We start from the raw sequence: 6,000 nt of genomic DNA, 5'->3' as shown, positions 1-6,000 counted from the left end.
TTTAACTCCGTGATTATTGTGTATATTAACTGTATCAGGATATTTTGCCATTAACTTAGTTTCAGTTACATTGTATTTGGCTATATAAAGCCATCAGTTGACAATTCATAAAACAGAGAAAATATCTATTTTTCTCTATTGTTTGTACAGCCATGATTGAACCCTTCAATTAAACCTGAGCAGTGTTCCCACGTACTGGGTGACGGTAGACCTCCTACATAAATAAACGCATCAAACATCAATTTTGTATTAAAATAATCACACAAGTACTTTAATAATAATATAATAGTACAAATAACCGACCCCACTCTTGAACGCAGAGAAGCTCTTCTGGAGCCGAATAATACCCATCACCGGACGCTTGGAAACAAGCTTAACAAGTTCCACATCATTTACTTTTTCAACAGTTTCGTGCTTATGAACACGAACAGGAGCAGCAGGTATGCTCTTAAATAAGATAGAAACGAAATCAAATAAAATTAAATGAAGAATGGAACCAAGCATATTCCATTCTTCATATTCCTAATCATACGATAACCTAATACTAATCATATTCCTAATCTAACTTTCTTAATCATTTAACGAAACTCTAGTTTTCTCCTTTGCGCTGAGGTTATTTCCTCGTTCCCCTAGGTTAGCTTCTCCTCCTCTCTCTATATGCATGGAGTTCGTGTATCCTGCTTATCACAAAATGGCCTTTTAGGATTTGAGAACGCAATATATCTCACTGACTGTGAGATATTTTTAAATAAAATAATCCTTCTATCGTTCTTATTGCCTGAGTATTCTACCTAAAAAGCCTTTAGTGTATACAAACTTGATCATTCTCTTCTTACATTGTGAATATATATACATATACAATAATTAGTTCCAGGGCTATTAATTAAAGATTGATTTTCTCTTTCTCATGTTTGGGTTTGTTTGGGAATTAATTTGTGCAGCCGCTCAAAAAACATGCGAAATGCTTTCTTTGAATCAGGTGGTTCTGAGTTTATTATTCATATCAGTTGGATTGATGGTTATATAATTCATGCAGTGCTTATGGTATTGGTATTGATGTCTCTAATTTTGATAGTGACTAAACGAAAATTTGCATAACTATCAAAGTTGATAAAATCTAAAACAAAAGATAAGCAAAAGATGCAAGCAACAGGATATATTATATATGCTTATGAAATTATGATTCCATTTCTCTTCTTCATATTTGTCCATCGTTTTGAGGATATTATCCTCATCCAAATTGAGGAGTATGCAGAACCATGAGAGACAAGCTAACAAAAATCAAAATAGACAACTAAGACTGCATGCATCAGAAAGAAGAATAAATTAAAAACAAAATTAAGAAAATTGTCTATTTCTTTTTTTTTTTTTTTTTTTTGTGCAAAAAAGGAATTTTAAGAATTAAAAACATTGTTATCTCATAAAATATTTCGAAGAATATTGGGTACAAATTTTAATAATAGCACAAAATATAGCGTCGTGAACCATAAAAGCTATAAATCATAAAAATGAAATTTCATGTTATGATATGAATTAAAAAATAATTTAAATGGAAAAAGAAAATACCAATTATACACAAAATGTACTACTACAGCACTATTAAACTAGTGCTATATTAACCACACCAATTGATAGCTATAAAGATCAAATCACGACATGGGAAAAACTATTTACCGCCTCACTCACCGGCTGACCTGACCTGCTGGCCACTTACAAATCCCCTCTAAGAAAAGCTAGATAGTGTGAAAGAAAACGTGAACACAAATAAATAAATAACAAATATACTAGGGCTCGCCAAAGGAAGGAAAGAAAAAAAAAGAAAGATAGATATGACTTGAATTTTTCCGATTTTATGAACTTTGTTAGATATGCAAACGGGAAAACAGTTTAGGTCTAAATTGTTTAAAATAAAAACTTCAGGATTCAGTACGGAAAACAAATAGATCTGAATTGCTTAAAATAAAAACCAAAAATAGATTAGGATAATTATTTTTATACATACCCGGAAACCGGACCAACAGGCAAGAACCGGGTTTTCAGTTAACCACGCCCTTTTGGCTTGAATCCCGCTGAAATGCCACTAATTTCAAGCCCTTCTATAACTCTCAAGCTTGATTCAAAGAGTTTTAACGTGAATTTTCATCATTTAGTTGAGGGTTTTTGGAGAAGAATGAGGTGCAAAGACATACAGGTGTTTGACAACCAAGAAAATGAACAACAATCCTCATTGAAGATAATTAGGCAAAATATCCATGTAATGCAAACACAAACCTGCACAAATTAAGAATAGATCCATAGATCTACATCTACTCAGTCAAAAGAGGGATAAAGCCAATAGCAATTAGAAAAAAACAAAGAAAAAAAATATAAAATAAAGGCAGAAGAAGGAGAATAAATGGCTTGATGAAACTATTAAAGAATCAGAAGATTTGTGCCGTTTGAGAAGTATGATAAGAGACAGTGAGAGATTCAACTTGTGAACATTGGTTCAGGAAAATGGGTTAAAGGGTTTGTTTCTAACATTGGTTCTTGTTCCGTGCCTGAAGCGGAGCTTTGGGCGCTTCACGAAGGCCTGAAGATGGCTAAAGCTACTGGGGTCTCCCACCTGCTCATTGAATGTGATAATGAAATTGTTGTCCAGCTTGTAAATAGTGGCATCACCTCTCATGGAAGGGTTTTTCAACTTGTCTTAGCCATTAAACAGCTCCTCCAACAGGATTGGGTTTGTAGGCTTTCCCATTTTTACAGAGAAGCTAACTACAGTGCCGACTTCTTGGCTAGTTTTGCTAGAAACTTTTTCGCTTCTTTTAGCCTCCTATAGGGCTTTCTCATTGGTTGTACTATGATGTTTGTAGGGTTGCCCACCAACGTTTATCTGTGTAGTACTAGCTTTGGCTTTGAGAACCGTAAAGTCCATTTTGGAATTTGGACCACAAATGGTTTTTTTTTTTTTTTTTTAAATAATGAGTTTGAAAAGATATTTATATTTACTTGTAACTTTTAAAATTTTTTTATTAATTAGATTATTTGAAAAGATATTAATAATATATTCTAATCTAAAAAAAAAAGATAAAAAGTATATATTAAAAATAAGTAATTATAAATAGAATATAAATATAAAATTTTTGATATCTAAAAAATATCAAAAATATTTTGTGTTAATATAGAATGGTATTAGTTTTTCCTATAAAATTATTTAACTATATTTTTCATTTTTTAAAGACAATTATTGAACAAAATAATAAAATTCAGTTTAACCAAGTTGACTCGGTCCAACTGCGATTCAGTCATCAATCCGGTTTGACGTCCAGTCAGATTTAAAAAACATTAGTGTTTTAAGTGTTAAGGTAGTTTGGTTTTCATTTAGTACCATTGAATAAGAGAATTCATTATTATTGGTGTTGAGGTAATTTCGTTTTCACTACTTTTTTCATTTAGTCAATATCTATTTTCATTAACTTTTTGTACTTAAAAAATATTTAATTCATATAAGATTATATTTTGTTTGCTTAATAAATTTATTTTATTAATATAAAATTTATTCATAAATACACGTAAAATTATAATGAATTTATGGTAACATTATTTTTAGAATTATTAATAGGAGGGAAAAAAAGTATCTTAAAACTATTAAATTTTGTGTTTTTGATCCATAATAATTATTTTGAATCAAACCGAATCCAAAAAAATCAAAATTATATATATACTAAAACGGAAACCAAAACCACTGTTGTATGAACAGTGATTTTGGCTTAAACTACCTATTCTACCCTTATATGTAATTAACATATTTGACATTTGTTTTCCTTGGATTTGCTCTAATGTCCTTAACTATAATATGTAACTGCCACGTAGACAAACTGTGATCGCCACTTGCCCATTTCACTGGGTTGAGCAGCCAAGATTAAAGTTTTTTTTTCCTTTTTTTTAATTTTTAGTCACCTTTATGTCTATTTCATTGCAAATTATATTATAAAAAAATAATTTTTAGAATCAATTTTTTGTTTGACAAATCAGAGGATGGTCTATAAATTTTTAATATTTTTGTGGTCCAATATAATTATAATTATGCATTTGGAACTTTTTTTAAAAAAAAAAATTAATGCTTACCTTGATATACACTAAGAAAAAAAATTTTTAACTTAGACAAGGATGATACAATTTTCATGCATAGAAATTACTTAAACCTCACCAAAAAATATATTTTTATATTCTTCAATTAGTTTATGCAATGAGACAGACATATTTAATATATTAATATTGACACTTAAATTAGTTGGATTATTGTATTAAAATTAAATTTATTTTATATGAATTTTTATTTATTATTTTTTATATAAATAAATTCAAATATAATTTTCCTACTTTTATTAGAAAAATCTTTATATATTTAATTAACTTACATTGAAATACTTTTATTACGATGTTTTAAAGATAAATGTAAATCTTAACTAAAACGAGTACCTCATAAAATTATAAAGAAAAATTTTAAAAATATTTAATTAGAAATATTTAGTTAAACGTTGTACTTACCAAACACGATAGTCAAATGATTTTTTTCTTTTCACATGTAACAAATACCAAGAATTAAACTTTTATTCACAATAATACTATAATTTTTGCTTTTATTTTTAAAAATCTAAAATATAATATAAATTGAATATAGCAATAACATTTCCAAAACTATAATTTTCATTATTTATTTTTTGTATACTCATTAGTATCAATTGTCTTTAAATTCAATTAAAATACCAAAGGTTTATCTTAATTTTATTAAAAATAATACAAATTGATATTCTTAATTAATTACATATGATATTTATATATAATTAAGCACTTTTATTATCTAATTTAATATATTTATAAATACTATAAGATATTTATACATTAAATATATTTGCACCCAACGTGCAAATAATTCGCTTGTTTTCTTCCTTATATCAAAACCGCATCGAAATTCATTTAGAAATAAATCAAATTTTTTGGTTCCTTTCGATTTAAGTCGGTCCGGTTAATTCTGATCAATTTTGCATAATAGAATAAAAATCAAAACAGCACTAAATATCTAAATAACCAAATTTTAAAAAAAAAAAAAAAAATCAAATTAGATCGGTTTGTATTGATTCTACTTCCAAATGCTTACTATAAAAATGAAAGGGCTTGGACACCAGCAATATGCCAATACGCCAGTTTTTACTCTTAAATAAATTGGGCTTTAACTTTTATTGTGCTTCAAGTAAATGGCCCAATTTTAATGAGCTTTAGCACTCTAGAGTTATAGCCACATAGGTTCCTCCGCCGATTAAAATCTTCTCATTCCATCATCGAATCCTCGCCATGTCAGCAAACTACATTTTCGCTCCCTTTAGCGATCCATACTTGTCCTTGCTCATTGAAATGAAATCTCTTACTGTCCGACTTGCATTAAGCAACCATGTATCAGTATCACGTTTGTGTCACGTGACAAACTTGACAAAGTTTATAGTCAACCGTATACTTTCACTCTTAAATTTTATGAAAAAAAAAAAAAAAAAGTGTAGTAAAATTCTATACTTGGCCTATTAAATATTTGTCTTCTCTGTTAAATCCTCTCTTTACAATACGACCTATTGATGATTGATACAAATACAGAGTAACAGAAAGGTGAATTTTTGCAGTTAAAGATACATATATTCCAAATATTGAATACTTTAACCAATACCCAAGCTCATGTTTGTTTAATAGTCCACAATTACAAGGTATTTAGACTTATTTCCATTTAACGGTTACAAATCTAATTAATCCTTGCTCGCCCTTAGAGGTAAATAGATTAGCTGGGGAGAATTTACGTTGTAGATAATCGAATTTATAACCTAAGTAATGGTGATTAATTCCGCAAGTGCTTTACGGTTTGATTATTTATTTCTTAAAAGAAAAAATAGTTTACATTAAAACATTAAGTAAAATAAAATTTTTATTGCTCCAACAAAATATATAGAAACAAATAAGTTTAAATTACAC

General features: G+C 28.4%; 1 long non-coding RNA gene across 1 annotated transcript; it reads right to left on the bottom strand.

The window, feature by feature from the left end:
• Positions 1 to 2,932, bottom strand: LOC110009215 (uncharacterized). The gene is made up of 2 exons (XR_005177678.2): positions 2,003 to 2,932; positions 1 to 214 (listed from the first exon to the last, which is right to left on the bottom strand). It is a non-coding gene; the product is annotated as an uncharacterized LOC110009215 (long non-coding RNA).
• Between the last annotated feature and the right edge of the window lie 3,068 nt (positions 2,933 to 6,000).

The sequence above is a fragment of the Jatropha curcas genome, chromosome 1 (genome assembly GCF_041381405.1).
Source record: "Jatropha curcas cultivar XTBG-Jc1 chromosome 1, XTBG_Jcur_1.0, whole genome shotgun sequence".
NCBI classification, from domain to species: domain Eukaryota; kingdom Viridiplantae; phylum Streptophyta; class Magnoliopsida; order Malpighiales; family Euphorbiaceae; genus Jatropha; species Jatropha curcas.
This window is presented reverse-complemented; position numbering and strand designations above follow the sequence as displayed.